The following is a 17,892-nucleotide window of genomic DNA, read 5'->3' on the forward strand; positions in this document are numbered from 1 at the left end:
TACGGCCGCCGATTCACCCTCATCACGGACCACAAGCCGCTGCTAGGCATCCTGGCGGGGAACAAGGCCACCCGAACATCCTATCCCCCAGGATGACAAGGTGGTCTGAGTTCCTCGCCGCCTACGACTACCGGCTCACACACAGACCGGGTAAGGCGATCTCCCATGCAGGCGCGTTGAGCCGCTCGCCGCTTCCCGACCTAGACGACGACCCAGCTCCCACGACGACCACCTCAGCATAGAGACATTGCCGGACCTACCCATAACGCGTCAGACATTGCCCGAGAGACTAATAAAGACAAGCGTCTGGCGCGGGTATTACATTGGGTAGCAAAGGGATGGCCAGAGAAAGACAGCGATGATGCATTCAGGACATTCCGAAACCGGCAAACAGAACTGTCACTACAGAAAGGTTGTTTGTTATGGGGGACAGGGTGGTCATACCGGAAAAACTGCAAGGGAAGGTATTACAATTATTACACGAAGGGCACCCGGGATTGTGAGGACTAAAGCTTTAGCCAGAAGCTATGCTTGGTGGCCAGGTATGGACAAGGAGATCGAGGCCTGGGTAGCCAAGTGCTCGCGCTGCCAAGAAACCAGACCAAATCCCCCGCAGCACCAATTTTAGAATGGGAAACGCCCAGGGGACCATGGTCGAGACTCCATATAGACTTTGCCGGGCCCACAAAAGGGAACACATTCCTCATCACGGTGGATGCTTACTCCAACTGGCTGGAGGTAAGCAACATGAAGACCACCACAACAGATGCAGTAACCAAGGTCTTAAACAAACTCTTCGCAACCCACGGTCTCCCGGATGTCATCGTGTCAGACAACGGACCCCAGTTCACCTCGCTGGAATTGAAAGATTCCTAGCGGAGCGAGGCATCGACACGCACTGACAGCGACGGCGCATCCGCGGCCAATGGTAGGGCAGAAGCGGATGGTTCAATTTACAAAAAGAACCCTCCAAAAGATCGAACACGGGACATACAAGAAAAATAAATAAAATGCTCCTAATACAACATATCACCCCTAACACAACGACTAACAAAAGCCCGGCAGAATTACTAATGGGGAGAAAACTAAGGTCACCACTGACAGACTACACCCCACATACAACCCGGAAAACCCCCGGACTCATCTAGCAAGCACCGGGTTTTTGCACCAGGCGACGCAGTCTATGCAAAAAACCTTACCGGAGACCCACTATGGGTACCGGCAACTATAACCCAACTGACAGGACCCCACTCCTACCGGCTACAGACAACCGACGGACAAACATGGAAACGCCACATCGATCAAATAAGATCAAGAACAAAAACACAACCGACACGCAACCAAACACAGGCGACACCGATAACACAAACCAAGAGGGGAGGGAAGACACAGAGGATCAAATAGGAAATAACCAGCAATACTCACCAGTCAACAGCCAGCCCGAAGTCTCACCAGGAAGGAACAGCCAGGCCAGCTCAACCAGCCCGGAAAGACCAGGCAGGAGCGGCGAAAGTCGCAGCTCGACCAACCCGGGTAGACCAGGAGGAGCTGCAACAAGAGGCCCAGCGACACCTTCCAGGGGTTCCATCGACAGGGCCAAGAGAAACAGAAGTCCCGACCGAACCGGCCGGGAACCAAACAACAACTAAGCTGCGCAAGTCAAGTAGACAAGTACGAAGCCCCGCCTACCTACGGGACTACGTTACGTAGGACCGAACCAAGAGGAGGGGTGTTCTGTACAAGTCAATTAACATACTCGTAGCCCGCGTCGCGATTGGTTAAGGCGCGCGGCGACCGGATTGGTCGGCGAGCCGCACTGATTGGTCGCTGCGAATCCCCGCGATTGGTGGAAACTAATCGCGGGAGATTCAAGCGGTGTCATTAACGCGACCGCCGCGGCTCGAGAATAAAAAGCCGCAGTTTTTCCCTTCAAGCCTAAGCTGTATTCAGGAGCCAATAAAGAGCTGAAACCAAGTCACTGTCTCCGAGCTTCCTTTCTCGACGGACACGACACTTAGAATGTTAACAACCGGTTCTAGTGAATAGGTGCGAACTGGTAGAATCCCACCCTGTTGAGCTCCACACCTCCTCTTCTTGTGATTCACTTTCTATCTTTGCCTGGCCCACTCTTGGGATTTGGGCAGGAGGTGATAACAATCTCTCCTGCGCGGCACAGTGAGCCTCTTTGAGGACTGAGAGAGTGCCTGTAAGCAATAAGCAAATGGATTGAGTGAGCCACTCTATTTCAAATCCCGGGCTCTGTTCAGATCCCTAATTCAACCACTGCAAATGGAAAGAAGACAAGTGCAAAAGAGAGAAAAGAGCACCTGGAGCAGTGGTGGGAGTCAAATTTTTTACTACCGGTTCTGTGGGCGTGGCTTGGTGGACGTGCTGTGGCTTGGTGTGTGTGGCTTGGTGGGCATGGCTTGGTGGGCATGGCAGGGGAAGGATACTGTAAAATCCCCCTTCCCTCCCAACCCCACTAACCTGCTTTCCAGCTCCATTCTCCTGTGCAGGGCAACAAAAAAAGACCCAGCCGATCAGTTGGGACTCGATGGGAGGCAGAGAAGTGATGGGGGTGGGGCCAGTCAGAGGTGGTATTTGCCATTTCTCCAAACTACTCAAAATTTCCACTACCAGTTCTCCAGAACTGGTCAGAACCTGCTGAATACCACCTCTGATCCAGAGAAGTTTGGGCTCTGGCTTCTGGCCCCATCTCCCAATTGCCCACCTGCTATGCTATCCAATGTTGCAGCCTCAGAACAGAAGCTCTTGCCATGAATCTGGCTTGGAGGAAACTCTTCTACTCACATTTGAACAGGTCTTTTAAAGTACTTGTAAACCAAAGGCAGATTTGCTTCAAAACCTCCACTTCTATAGATTTCACCGTGTAACCACCTTACATCAAAAGAAGTACACATCAATCCACACAGCTGAGCACTATGCAAAAAATCACCCAGTTGTTGAAATCATCGATGTAACTGCAGAAACAGAATGAACTAAAATTAAATTTGGAAAAGAAAAAGGGCAAAAAGCATAACATGTATCAATTCTAACCTCCAAATAATGTTCTTCCTTGTGCAAGAGAAAGATAGAAATAATATCACAGGAAAAAGGAGGAGGAGGAGCAACCCTCAGTTGGGGAAGGATCCTCGTTCACTTCCAGGTCTGCCCAAGAGGATCCTGGATTTCACCCAAAGGCCACCCGTTCTTCTGCCTGAACTGGACAGAGATTAAGCCACTAGTGCTCTGCAGCGCTTCAGGGATGAAGGCAAGAATCTGCTTTAGGATGTGCAACGGATGCTTAGACCCAACCTGCAGCTTCAGAACAGCTGCTCAGAACTGCATGGGGGCAGAAAAGCCCACGTGGTTTCAGGAGCTGCAGATGTGTCAGGTGAGGCTCCAGTTCAAAATCCAAGAAAGAAACCATTAGACTCCATTTTTTTTAAATATAAAGTTTTTTTATTTTTATAACAAAGACAATAACAAACAAATAAAACCTTTCTTTTCAACAGTGTGTCAGTTGGGTACATATATCTTTGTGCACATAGTAACATTAACATACATATCTTACTTGTTTATGTTTATATTCATTCTTGTCAGTATTTTATATCACATGTATCAATTTTTATATTATCCTTAATATTGTAGTTATTGTCTTTCAAGGGTATATTTCACATTCATTTTCTTACTCATCTAACTCAATCATTTATCAGTTGTAGTATATTATACTGTACTTACATATTTCAATTTCTTACTCTTCTATCCAGCCATTCATAAAATAAATTGTGAACTTCCAAATTTTATAATATTCTTTTTCTTCTTGTTCTCTAATTGCCATTGTCAATCTGCTCATTTCTGCACATTCCATTATTTTCTTAATTATTTCCTCATCCATTGGAATTTTCTCATTTTTCCAATTTTGTGCATATACAATCCTAGCTGCTGTTAATACATTGGTAATCAAATACGTTAACTCTTTGTTGTAACCCTCAGGCAAAATTCCCCCCCAAAATGTCTCTGGTTTTAAGTCTATACACTGTTTTATCATTTTTCCAGTCACATGTATATTCTAGTCTAAGACTCCATTGTTATAGAGAAAAGCACTTTTACTGGAAATCAAGTGGTAACATCAAAAGAAGTCAAGATCTGAGGCAATAGGCGCAAAAATCACATATACAAAGTTATGGCAATGTTCTCACCCACAATAGTTCAAACTGGCCATCCAATCTAAGATGTGTGTGTCATGTGGTGATTCAGACATCTGGCCATTGCTCTTGGCCTGGATAGATAAGATGCTGCCGCTGCGCAGTAAGCAAGTAAGCATAAACGATAAAGTTTTCCCAAGTGTTACAGTTCACCCTGTCAAGCCTCCAGCACTCTTCCCCTCCCCACAAATCCCAGTTTATCCTCCTTCCCCCCGTTACTATGGCAGCCAGAAAGACAAGCAGAAGAAAGATTCTTGAAGGCTGACAAAATGGCTGCTGGGCTGCCCTTGCCTGCAGCCTCGGAAGCACGTAGCCCTTTAAATCCAAAATGCTATACAGGATGGCATGATGTTCCTGGCAGTGTGAAGAGGTCACAAGAAGATGTCTCACCTTCACCTGAAGTGGTGCTAAATGAGGCCACCTTCTTTGTTTCTCACAGCCATCTGGAAGGGAAGTTGGACACCACTCAGATTGACAAGCGGGATTGGCTCTTCACACCCCACTGCTCACATGTTTTGAGCGCATGTTGTCCATTATGAGCGAAGCGTCTGGCTTGCAGGAGAAACACCCAGACGAGAACAGTACCAGACAGATGACAGAGATGGGTGACAAAAACAGGAATGCTGGAGTGAATGAGTTCCTCAGAAAACAGGCCCAAAATTGGGTCAAAGCACATCAGGAGCTCATGATCCCCTCACAGCAAGTCTGGATTGTGAACTGACGTCTCTGGTGAAAATGCCGTGGAATTTCTTATCCTCAAAAGCAGGAGTTTTGTACAAGAACATTTTAAATATCAAGGTGGCACACTCAGGTGAAGGCAAAGTTGGGACAGAAGTAGTGGTGGGATTCAAATTTTTTTACTACTGGTTCTGTGGGCATGGCTTGGTGGGCATGGCTTGGTGGCCGTGGCAGGGGAAGGTTACTGCAAAATCCCCCTTCCCTCCCCAACCCACTAACCTGCTTTCCAGCTCCGTTCTCCAACCCTTTCCTTGAGCAGGAGACCTATACCATTTCAGACAAATGGTTATCCAACCTGTTCTTAAAAGCCTCCAGTGTTGGAGCACTCACAACTTTAGCTATGTAAATTGACTGGATCTCTAAACAAACGGGGAACATAAATCATCTCGACACCTCACTTTGGCCTTTAGGTACATTCTAGATCAGGGGTCTCCAACCTCGGTAACTTTAAGCCTGGCAGACTTCAACTCCCAGAATTCCCCAGCCAGCTTGGAGAGCCCTGTCCTAGATGGATGTGTTTCTTTTTTTGAAAATAATAATGGGAAAGGATGTGTCTGGCTTCTCAATAAAATTACTACAATCCAAGAGTGGTTCTTTAGTTAGAGGACCACTCACATGGCCTTCAGGGAAGCTTCATGGATTTCATTTTATTCATTTGTTAGGTAGCTCAGAAAGGCAGCAATTCTGATTCACTATCATTTGTTGTTATCATTAGAATGCCTAGTATGAGATTCCAGAAGGGGTGGAAAGGTTGGGTTGAAAAACAGGCCCAGGTGTGATGACCTAGGGCATGGCACAAAGGCAATACAGTCAGATAATCAATGAGTCCCTTTATTATCTCCGATTTTGTTCCCAGTGTCCAGGTTACCTTCTAGCTAGAGAAAAATGCTTCCAGGAACAGCCTTTGACAGCAGAAAATTCAATCCAAAACAGGGTAAACACAAACTGTAACTTAAAGTTCAAACAAGCCAAACTAATTAGCTTGACAGGGCAGGAGCAAGAATTTCAGACTTGAAAGCACAGCAAAACTCACACAGTTGGGAAGATGCCAGGAACACAAATAAGCCACAACAACATAAGATAAAGTCACATTTGTTCCCAACAGCTTGCTGCATGCAGCTTGCCTTTTTTATACACTGTGTTTCCAGCTGCAGCTAATGAAGGGAATCAGGGCCCTTTCCTCCCCCGTAAGCCACCCAACCCACATTGCTCTCTTATCCGTTCCTCCCTGCGTGCCCTAGGATGAAGAGGGGGTGGGCCTGGGTCTTCCTCTGAATTCTCTTTCCCTTGTTCTACCTCTTTCCTGCTCTGCCCAGCCAGGCTTTGCCCTTCCCCAGTTTCTTCCACAGCCAATGGAGCCAAACTCCCACTCCCTGCCAGCCGTTCGGCTTCTTCCTCAGATTCAGACTCTGACAGGGGCATGACACCAGGTTGCTGCACCCCTCCCTGTGGGTGAGCTCTAATTGGAATTTGGGGGGGTGGGCTCTGGCTTCTGCGCTGTACTTGGTGGACTGAATCACCCTCTGGGTGCAAGAAGCCAGAAAGTGAGTAGCAACCACATGGAGCATGGAGACACTTCCTTTTCCCCCATTTTAAACATTTTATTAAGTTATGAGGTAAGATACAAAATACAAAAGTAAATAAGAAAACAGTTGGGGGAAAGTGGGGAAAGAGAAGTGAGGAAAGGTTGGGAAAAAGAAAAAAAGTGTTGACTTCTGACCCCCTCTGTTGCAGTAAAACAAGGCATTAACATCGAACCACAACTTTTTTTCTTTTTCATAGCAATATAAACTAGACATTTCTGTCAATCTAATTGGAAAAACCCAAAATCAGAATTTCATTTGTTTCCACCTCATCCACAAAGTTCAGAAGCGGTATCCATGTGGAAACAAAGGTACTTATATTCTTTTCTTTAATCAAAATAGTCAATTTTGCCATTTCTGCCAACTCCATCAGCTCCTGCAACCATTCGTCTATGGTGGGAATCAAAGTGCCCTCCATTTTTGTGCATACTGTTGTCTTGCTGTTGTCAACATGTATAGGGTCAAAGTTCCAAATTTTTTCTTCAAGTCTTTTTCCATTAGACCCATGGAGACCCTTCCTGAGGAGTGAGCATCTTCTCTCCCTGGGAGCCTCAGGTCAAAACCAAGGGGAATGAGATCCTGTCATAGTGATGGCTCATGGATTCACTCCGAAGGAGCACAACCCTGAGGGAAAGACCCATGTTTATTGTAGCATCCTTGGATGCCTGTTTTACACAAAAGGGAGAGTCCAGGCTGGTCAGTCCTGGCCAATGTCTCTGGAATCAGTTCTTTTGTTGGGCAAAAGGTACCTTTTGGGAGGTCAGCTGAGCTGGGATAGCCCCTTGTGAAGGAGATGGGGGTCATCAGCCGATGGAGAAGGTGAGGTTGGGCTTCTCTGGGTTGCAACCTCCTCGCAAGACTTGCCTTCAGACTGGGCTGTGAGCGAGTGAGGAGCTTCTAGTCTTGGGTCTAGATGGGCTTGCAGGGGCTTTGTCTGGGACAGGGAGGGTCAGTTTGGGGCCGGTGGGATTAGGCAAACTGGGTCTGACTTTGGTCATCTTTAAAAGACAGGTGTGGAATGCATAGGGGTGCATCTTACATTTTGTTTGTTAAGCTTATGTTCTCTCCCAAGAAAAGAAGAAAAGAAATTTTAGGAGAAAAGTATGCAAAAAATTTTGACCTCTGACTGGCTGAAACAGTGAGAGTCATTTTATCCTTTCCTTCTAAAATTTAGGAAATTAAAAAAACAAACAAGTAAAGTTTTCCCTTTCAAGACTTTGAAAAAGGAAGAACCTGGTTTTCCTTTTCCCTCCCTGGTTGAGGGAGAGGGAAGAACGATAGCAGTATGACTAATTGCAGACAGGATATGCAAAATAATCCTGGAATCATAGATTATTCCATATAAGTCTGTCATTTCACATTGAATATCAGTAAAATAACAATAAAAATTATAGAAAGTGGGTATGAGTATGTGATGTGTATCAAAAATCACTAAGTGCCAGCATGGGATGACCATAGATAAATTATGCCAGGCTAAGCTCATCTCATGTCTGATAGCTTTAGTAGCTTAATAGATTTCTGGCTGGCCAGCATCTTGATCTCAGCAAAACATTCAGAAAAGTTTCTGCTAATGTCCTCATGAATAAAATAGTAGATTATAGGTTAGAGGATACAACGCTTACTTTCATGAGTGACTGAATGACCACATTTGATGGCTCAGCATTACTTTGGCCAGGAGCATGGGTTTTACCCAAACAGTAAAATATGGGCTGGTTCAACATGTTCCAAGGGGGCCCCTGCGATGATGGGAAGGCTGGAACCTGCCCATGAGGAAACATCAACAGCGCCATTGTTTTGTGCCAGTGCAAGAAAGCATGTGTCACCCAGTGTCACACAGGAAGTCTATGGAAGCCCAGCCACCACTCTGGGAACCAGGAAAGGCAGCTGGAAACCCAGCAGATGGAAAGGAGGGAAAGAAGAATGAGCTGACCTCACCAGTAAATCCAATAGAAAACATAGCCAGATGAGATAATTCTACGTTATTGTCAAACTACACTGAGATTCTAGAAAGAGTGTAGAGAAGAGCAACAAGGATTATTAGGGCACTGAAGGCTAAAACATACAAAGAACAGTTGTAGGAATGAGGTATATCTAGTTTAATGAAAAGAAGGATAGGGGAGATACGGTAGCAGTGTTCCAATATTTGAGGAGCTGCCACAAAGACAGGGGTCAACCTATTCTCTAAGCAGCCGAGGGCAGGACAAGAAGCAATGAATGGAAAGTAATCAAAGATAGAAGCAATCTTGAACTAAGAAAACATTGTTAGAACAATTAATTAGCGACTCTCTTCCAGAAGTTGTGGATGCTCCAACAGTGGAGGTTTTTAAGAAGAGATTGGACAACCATTTTTCTATAATAGTATAGGGCTTCCTGCTTGAGCAAGGAGTTGGACTAGAAGACCTCCAAGGTTCCTTCCAATTCTGTTATTCTGTTGTACAATGATGAATATTCAAATCTGAGCGTATAATCATCCCACTCCCCACAGTCTCCTTTACAGCCTGAGAACCTAGGGAGAGTCCTTCTGACCCTGTTGCCTTGCCATTATACAGCTGTGGGCTATGGTGTTCTTTATTGGGACTATTCCTTTAGCACCATCCCTTGGCCTAGGCTCCTCTTTCCCACATACCATTGCAGAAGGAGAGGTTTGTGTAGGGGAGCCGTTTTGGAGGAAGGCTGTTTGACTAAGGGGTGAATGCGTTCCCCAGCCGGAGGGGACGTTTGCTTGCCAGCTAGCTCAGCACTTGGCCCGAAGCTACAGTTTGTTCTTTAGAGGGTTTCGTTTCATTCCTCAGTTCAGTATCATTGACACTTTTTGGAAAAAGGAAAATAATTAATGCCTGGCTTTCAGAATACCACTGTTACACTCGTTCATACCAGTAATAGAATCATAGAATTATAAAAGGCAGGACCTTAGAGATCTTCTAGTCACCCCTGCCCAAGGCAGGAGTCCTATCCTAGACATATCAATCTCCAATCCTTTCTTGAAAACCTTCAGAGATGGAGCAGCCACAACTGTGGGAGGCAAGCTATTCCCTTCATTTATTGTTTTTATTTCCAGATTGAATCTCTTTCTGATGAGACCTTCCACTCATTGTTTCTGGTCTTGCCCTCAGGTGCTACGGAGAATAACCCCTTCATCTCTGTGACTGCCCCTCAAGGACTAGATGACTGCCATCTTGTCACTCCTAACTCTCATCTTTGTTAGGCTAAACATTCCTAGTCCCCTTAACTGTTCCTTGTACAATTTATCTCTTTCTCATCTTTGTTGTTCTTCTCTGCACTCTTTCTAGGGTTTCAACATCTTTTTCTTATATTTTCCAATTTCCAATACAACATACAGAGCTCCAATAGATTTTTGCAGTGATGAGGTTCACCTCAAAAGGCTCCCACTTTGGAGCTGGAGAACAGTGGGGCAATCAGACATGAAACTTTCTGGGATGTTCCAAGATGGCAGCTCTCTTGCTGTCTGTGAGAAGAAGAAGCTGGGAAAGAAGGAATCTCTTTGTAGGAAGATGAACCTCTGTATGGTGACAACTTCCTTGAGCGAGGAAATTCTTCAAGAGGGTGGATGTCCCATCCAGAAGTTAGCCAGGAGTTACCCAGAGATTCAAAGCTGCCGGATGTTTTGCTTCCTGAAAAAGGAGCAACAGGCTTCTCCCTTCCATCCTTAGGAGAGCCAACTGGTACCCAGCTGCCATCTTGCTGCTTCCTGGGATGCATCCTTCAGTTTTTGCCTTGCCCTTGATCGAAGGCAACCTGCTTACTTCCTCAGTTTCCCTACTGGTATTCAAGGAGTCATCAATTTTGACTCAAGTCCTCCTTTGGGAGCCACCCAGAAGCCCACCTGGAAATGATAGGACAGAGTGCTCCACAGCAGTTTGAGCAGCCTCTTATGTATGCTTTAAGAAGAATTCAAAAACAGACCTATGCCTCTGTCATCCTGGCACAGAATCTTTATGCTTCAGTCTGTCCCATGAGTTTTTGGGCTAAGTTTTCTTCTTTCTTGTTGTATGTTGATTGTTTTCGTGCTTGTGATGTTTACCATGTTTGCTTCTGTAGTTGCTTTTTGGTGTTGAATGGCTCGGTGTCAATCAGCAAGGACTGGGTTTACTGGGAGCCTGCAGTTTCCCAGCATGACAAATAAATAACACCCCCACCTCACCCCACCACCTCCTTTCAGCAATCTCTTCCTGGCACCCCCCAAAATAGGACATCGTTCAGGCTTTGCAGATCTCATCAGATAGGCTCTCTTCACCCATTTTGAATAAATTCAATCAGGCAGCCTCTTAACTTGCCTGCATCCTCAAAACCTCCTTGTTCCTGCTGTTCCAATGGGTAGATTCTCTAGTGTGATGGGGTGGAGAGGGGGAGGAGTCCACGGGCAGAGTGGAAAACCCCATCAATCATGGAAGATCCCTGTGTTGAAGGGAAGCCTGGAGAGAGCAGTTTCCTCCTCTCCTCTGGAAAGGCTTTTCTGTGCTATGCGTCTCCACACCTTGAGTTTTGCTAGGCGCCCTTCCCTTGGGCCACATCAATCACATTCTCCAGCATACATTTAAGATAACTTTTGAAATGCAGAGACAAATCCATGTGAGTAAAATCTCAAGAATGACTTGGGAGATGCACAACTTTCCTCCAGGGTCAACATGTTTTGTTTCATCCATGATCTCCTGAGTTTGGAGATTTGACTTGATCCTGGCATGGATCACACTGTGATCAGGGCACTCTTGGCTTAGCACCTCTGTCCATAGGTGAATCTCATCCATTAGCAGCTGCTGTATGAAAGTCCTTTGAGTGCGTAGTTATGGATTTACAGAGGTTTTGTTTTTTATTTATTACATTTGTTTGCCACCCATCTCACTGCAAGGCCACTATGGAAGATGTGGAGACAGGGGCTAGCAAAAGTGCAGCTCTTGTCCTGCTTCACCACAGCACCAGCTCAATGCCCAGCAAGTGTGCGCATGTGGCTGGATAAGGTCACCTGCCTTGTTTTCCCAAAAGGAAAGAGAAAGAAATAGTTCCTGTTTGCAGAATTCTCTTACTTGATTGCCTTCAACTCCCTGAAAACTTCACCATCCATCTGTGGCTCTGTTAAAGTGAAATCTTAGGTATTGCACAGGTGGAATCATCTGGAAAGAGCAATTAGGTGTAGCTTCATTCTGAGGATTCATAATGTGGTGAGAGGTTGTTGTGTGACATTTCCAAAGGCGCTTAGAAATATGGCCCGTTGGATTGTCTGCTTGCTTGATTTGTACCCTACCTTTCTACTCGGGTGAGTATTCAAGGTGCCCAAGCTCAGCTCGCAAAGAAATACACCCCATTACGACTCTGTCCCCATTTAAGACCTCTTCTCCATGCCAGGTGCCGGCAACATAGATTCAAAACAGAAAGGATGATCCCTAACTCAAGCCCAGGGGCATTGAGGGGCTCTACAGGTTAAATCACTGCCACAGTTGGTGTCTGGTATCCAACTGGCAACCAGTACAGATCTTTAGGTAGAGGTACCATGTGATCCCAGTATCTTACACCTTTAGCAGTCTGGTTGCCAGACTTCATAACAGCTACAAATTCCGCACAGTTTTCAAGCATAGTCCAAAGTAAAACAACTTGCAGTAGTCTAAACAGGATACAGGCAAGGTATGCATGTCATTGCCAAATCCAGCTAGCTGGTGAAGAATCACAGATGGTACTCTAGAAATAATTATGTGCTCTGATGCTCTTTGCCAAAGTTTCAACCTGCAAAACAAGGGACATTTGGAAGAGGGTGAACCTCAATCTCCAGATCCACTTAGCTATTTACCAACAGAATCTCTCTCTTCTTTGTGCTTCCTGTCCTCTCTGACCAAAGTATAGTGATAGTGAACTCCAGAATGTTCCAGGATCCCAACTGCTTCCCTGGAATTGTCCAATAAGGAATGTAGAACAGAACTAGTTGATACTCCAGCAATTTCATCTAATGGAATAGGAATAATGACCCAGTGGAGTAATTCTTCAGTGGTCCCCAAAATCACTTTCTAGAAATGGTCTGAAGGATAGACTGCGACCACTCTAAAACACTGAATGCAAGACCCAGAAGAACTCCAGGAGTACTAATAGGTAGGTACTCCCTTCATCCAATTTCTGACATAAGATTATGGAATCTACTAGTCCAGGGGGATCAAATCAGATTCTATAACATATCCTAACCAAACACCTGTTGGAAATAGATCCCAAAGTGTCAATGCTTAGAGGTTAGCCAGGGATTGCTGGAATGTGTTTTATTATAATATGATATGATAACTGAATCCTGAAAGCCTATTCATCTTTCTTTCTGACCTATTTTATGCTAAACAAAATCAAGAAATGGTTACTTTGAATTCTGAAACTTTTCTTTTTCTCAGGGCTTTTCTCAAAGAACCCTCTTAATGGCTCATTCATTCATTTTCTCTCACTAAGGTCAGCTCAAAATTCAACAAGATGTAGCTCAGTGGTGAGAAAAGTGAAGTCCTGCACTTAGGCAGGAAAAAAAAAAACACAGATGCACAGGTGTAGGATAGGCAGTACCTAACTCAATAGCAATAACTGTGAGAGGGAGCTAGGTGTCCTGGTGAATTACTGCTTGAGTCACCAGTGTGCTGCACTGCCAAAAAAGCCAACACAGTTTGGGTTGCATCAACAGAGGGATACTTTCAAGATCACGAAAAATCATTGTACTGCTGTGTATTGTATTACTGAGGCCATATTTGAACTTTTGTGCCCAGTTCTGGTCACCACAATACAAAAAAGACGCTGAGGCCCTAGAAAGATTGAGCATATTAATGCATATGATGAACAGCTAAGGGAACTAAGTAGGTATATTCAGCCTAATGAAGAGAAGACTCGGGGGAGAGAGAATAGCAGTCTTCCAATGTTTGAAGGGTTGTCACAGGAAAGAGAATGTCTATTTACTCTCCAAAGCACCAGAGGGCAGGATAAGAAGCAATGGGTGGAAACTCATCAGAGGGAGATCCAACTTGGAAATAAGGAGAAATTTCCTGACAGTGAGAACAAATAATTAGTAAGAATGGCTGACCTCCAGAAACTGTGGATGCTACATTTCTGGAGGTTTTCAAGAACAGATTGGATAACTTTTTGTCTGGGACAGTATAAGGTCATTTGTCTTGAGCAGTTGGTTGGACTAGAAGACCTCCAAGGTTCCTTTCAGCCCTATTATTCTATTGTACCTTCTATGTTCCTTCCCAAAACATCATTGCAATGGTTTTGGAAATAGGTGTTCACCACCTCTTCTTGATCACCCATGGAAGATCTGAAACTAGCTTGTACTTTGGATGATCTCCTAAGTCAAAAGAGAGTTTAGGTAAGGAAGAACATCTGTCTGGCAAGAAGGTACTGAATATTTTAACAATGGTACCAGTCCCATCCTGATTTCTTGATTCAGTGAAAATGATCAAGATTGAAACATGGTCCTTAATTCTCTATATATTATATCTAAATCCTTGAGTTCCACAAATTTAAAAAGGTCCAGATAACCGGACAAGTAGTTATCAAAATTATATTCCTCTGACTTGCCCCTTCTGCGGTCCATGTCTAGTTACATCTAATCCACTTGTTTTCCAAGAACCAAGCATATGTTCACAATGAGCCATTGACTGTTGTAATTTTTTTGGAGGAATGCCTCAAAATGGAAACGAACCACCAGCCTATGGATGTGCTGGAAACAGAGAAGTAAGGACCCTTCAGTAAGTACTGTAAGTCCATTGCAGTAGATTAGAAGTTGAAATAGGCTGTCAGACATCTTCATCCCTACTTAGTCTGGCTCATCATTCCTCCACTTATCTTCCTCCCACTTCTAATCTACAATTGTGATCTTAGCTCCCTAAGTAACCAAGGGAAAGGTTTGTCTTTTTGAGAAGGAAGAGGACACTTAGGAACAAGGAAGTCCACAGCCTGACCCATCTCTGTATTCTAAGATAAGGCGCACACAATAGAAGGGTGATAGTAGAAGAACAGACAACAAGGAAATAAATCCCTCCAGTTGTACTGGAAGAATAATCAGTCACAGAGCCAAACCATTTTAACTGCAGATGTTTTTATGAGCCATCAGCCTAAAACTGAGCACGGACTAATCTACCCATGTGGACAGATTCAGGTAACTCTTCTACTTTCAGACCACCAGTTCCTCTTGCACAGGAAGCCAACATGAACAGCTGTATGAGGTTCAACAAGATTCATCTTGAAAAGAGCAAAGGAGGGGATACATTAACAATACCCAATTGACAACTGGAACCCAACTGAGTCAGCATATGTGGTGAGCATGTATTTCAGGGGTAAATATGTATCAGAATTAAGGTTTGATGTCTCACATCTGTTTTCCCTGCCCATCTAGAAAGGGTTCTGGCATCCCCTACCAGCCTCCGGTTGCTTCCCCCAGGAACAGCCTTTGGTTCTGGGCTTCTCAAGAGTTGCTGCAGAAGCACCAAGGAGGCCCCTGCCCTGCTCCTTCCCCCCACCCAATAAGCTGGCAAGCCAGTCTTAGCTCCCTCTAATAAAGCTTCTAGCTTGGGAAAATCAGAAAGGCAAATCTTTGCTATTCCCTCAGGGGTACTAACGGAACAATAGACAGATCAGGCAAAAATAGCTGCAAGTCGGTGGCTAGCTCTTTTATATATATCTTTTATATCTTTTATTGGTTTTCTCTTTACATAAAATATGTGCTTAATGAACAGTGTACTGTCTGAGTCCATTCATTTACATAGTAACACTTCTTCAGTTCCTAATTTCTACCTCTGTTATCCAGCCATTGATAAAACAAGTCCCAAGTTTGAAAATATTCTGTGTCTTCTTTTTCTTTTATCTTCAGTGTTAGTCTGTCCATTTCCTCACAGTTGAGTATTTTTTTTAATTATATTTTCTTCCGTAGGTGTTTCCTCGCTTTTCCAATGTTGTGCAAATACAATTCTTGCTGCTGTTAAATAATGTAACATCAAATATACATTCCCTTTATCATATTTTTTCTGATACTATGCCTAACAAAAATAGTTCTGGATTAAAATCTACATGCTGTCAGTGGCTAGTTCTGAACCCACATCTTCCTCTGAGATCTGATCCTACCATGGCAATGGGCTCAGGTGGGCTTTTGAGCCAGATTTTGACCAAATCTGGGACAAATTGACATGACTGTATTAACAGGTAGGCCATTAGGGCTCTATGAGTGTAGTTTGACTTGTCTGCCTTCACGGCAGGTGACTCTCAGTCTGAGTAATCGTATGCTAATTACAGTTCTACCATTCTCTTTAAAAGCTAATTGAAAGCTGAATTGTGACCCTAAGGCTGCAAGCTCCTCAGCGAATCCACTGATTATTTATTAATCTGGAGCAGGAACCTTCCCAGAATAGCTTCCAGATCAATTTTTATTTTTATTTATTTATTATCCAATTTCAAGGCTTGGATAACTCAACTCCTGAATGACTGTGGGCAGCTTGCAAATAAAGTAGTACATACAAAAAGAAGGCATAGCTGACTGGAAGAGCAATGCAGCCAATTACAAAAGGAAACTCATCTAAAGGGGATTCCACAACCACCTTCTGTCCTAGAAAGACAACGTCATAGCCAAGGCTGTAAGCCTTGGGAATCATCTCCTGGGGAGCAGCCTTCCAGAGAAGCAACATTACGAGGTCAGGTTGCCACAACAACTCTGAGAATGGGGTGGAAAGGGCTGCCTCAAAGCTCTGGCTCCATCCCAAAGCGAAGGGAGACTGCCTCTTGGACACTGTGAGAAGAGAGAAGTCCAGGGGTGGGTTTCTACTGGTTCTGTCCACCTCTGTAGAACCGGTAGCTCTGAAGAGCAGCAGACATAGAACCGGTTCTATGTCTGCTGATGTTTTTGCCCACCAGCCCACCCGGGCTCTTACCTGATCTTTATTTCCTGATTTTTCAACTTCAGCTGCCGAACAAGGCACAGCTGCAGTTAAAAAAAACAAGAAAAGAGGGCTGTTTCAAAGGCTGCTTCTCTGCACACAGCATGCTGATGATGATTTACAGGTGCACGGCTCGCAGCCTGCAGGGAAGCTCGTAAATCCCGAAACGGTAGTTAACCCTGTCGTATCCCACCCCTGGAGAAGTCCATCTGGGTTGGACTAGAAGACCTCCAAAGTCCTGTCTGTCAAGCAAGGGACAGGAGGTTAAAACACATGGTGATTATTAATTATGATCGTTGTGAATGCTCCATCATTAGAGAAATTTACATTTATTGCTGACTGGAAATCCATTCATCCATCCATCCACCCATCCATCTTCCATCTATCTTATTTGCTGCCTTATGGACTATGGACTTGATGGTGAGGTAGGATAGATTGTAGAAAGAAGAGAGTCATGGCGTAACTTCAGAGATAAAATTATACTTGAAAATTATTGTAAAACCATAACCCACCCATCCTCCCTGACTGGCCCAGCACTTCTCACACACCCATGCGTTCTTCTTGACCCATGCCATCTCCTACTTGACCCAGGTAGCACTTCTCACATGTCCCTGTGATCCCCCTACACCCTTTGTGACCCACGCCGTCTCCCCACACACCCAACCTGATCCAGGCAGCAACCCTCCTGCACCCACAGGGCAAAGAAGATGCCATAAAGCAGCGGCACAGCAGAAAAACCCCACTGCCTTCAGTCCCACCCCTGCTTAAGCCGGAGACCCTCTATCAAGATAGTCAATCTTCGTTTTATGAAAATGACCCTACCAAAAGTAATTCACCCAAGTGATCTCTGAGGGTCAATAAGAATTAATTTTGATAAACATTGGCAGATTTAAAAGTGGCTGCCTTGTGAAAAAGAACAGGAAAAAAGACTCTGGAGACTTAAAGAACTAGTTGGGTCTGACGTGAAGTTTTCCTTTCTTCTGAAGCGAGGCGAAGTCACTTCTCATCTAAGTGGATTGTGATCCATGGAGGTCAAGGGCTGCAGAGCAAAACAAGTGTGCAGCTCATCCTTTGTCACTCTGCAATTTGATTTCAGGCTCCAGAGAGAAGAACGCCTTCTGCATTACTTCAAAATTGCCAGTTAACTACCCATAGCATTGAAGCTACAATCAGCAATAAAAGTCTAAAAATAGCCCCAAGCCACAGACAGCAGCCTCAGTAATGACTGCCGAGCACTGTGCAAAAGGTAAACTGCTTGAATTCCATGGCTCATCTCTTTTTTGGCTTGCTTGTCATTTCCTGCAGGTGTATTAAGAATCAATTGCTCAGCTCGTGTTTTCCTTGCAAGTGGAAGGGGGTCGCCCCAGAAGAAGGACGCCTACAATCTGGCCTGTTACTCATTCCGCACATGTCCATCTAACTAACTTCATCATAAACAAAAAAAAAAAAAAAAAAGCCCCCTGCATT

At 44.6% G+C, this 17,892-nt stretch overlaps 2 long non-coding RNA genes across 6 annotated transcripts in view; both read left to right on the forward strand.

Moving 5' to 3' along the window:
• LOC148129734 (uncharacterized) overlaps positions 1-17,892 on the forward strand; it is a 795,631-nt gene that overhangs the window by 132,851 nt on the left and 644,888 nt on the right. The window lies entirely within an intron of this gene.
• The window catches only part of LOC148129735 (uncharacterized), a 44,072-nt gene that overhangs the window by 20,429 nt on the left and 5,751 nt on the right, over positions 1-17,892 (forward strand). For 3 of the 5 annotated variants that reach the window (XR_015750699.1, XR_015750696.1, XR_015750698.1), the window contains exons 4-5: positions 14,677-14,816; positions 17,522-17,671. This is a non-coding gene — a long non-coding RNA (uncharacterized LOC148129735). The remainder of the gene's footprint in view (positions 1-14,676; positions 14,817-17,521; positions 17,672-17,892) is intronic. The other 2 variants (XR_015750697.1, XR_015750695.1) reach the window with 1 other exon arrangement.

This window comes from Notechis scutatus, chromosome 10 (genome assembly GCF_049901735.1).
Source record: "Notechis scutatus isolate UNSWTSFEM ecotype Mainland chromosome 10, rNotScu1.2, whole genome shotgun sequence".
In the NCBI taxonomy this organism is placed as follows: Eukaryota; Metazoa; Chordata; class Lepidosauria; order Squamata; family Elapidae; genus Notechis; species Notechis scutatus.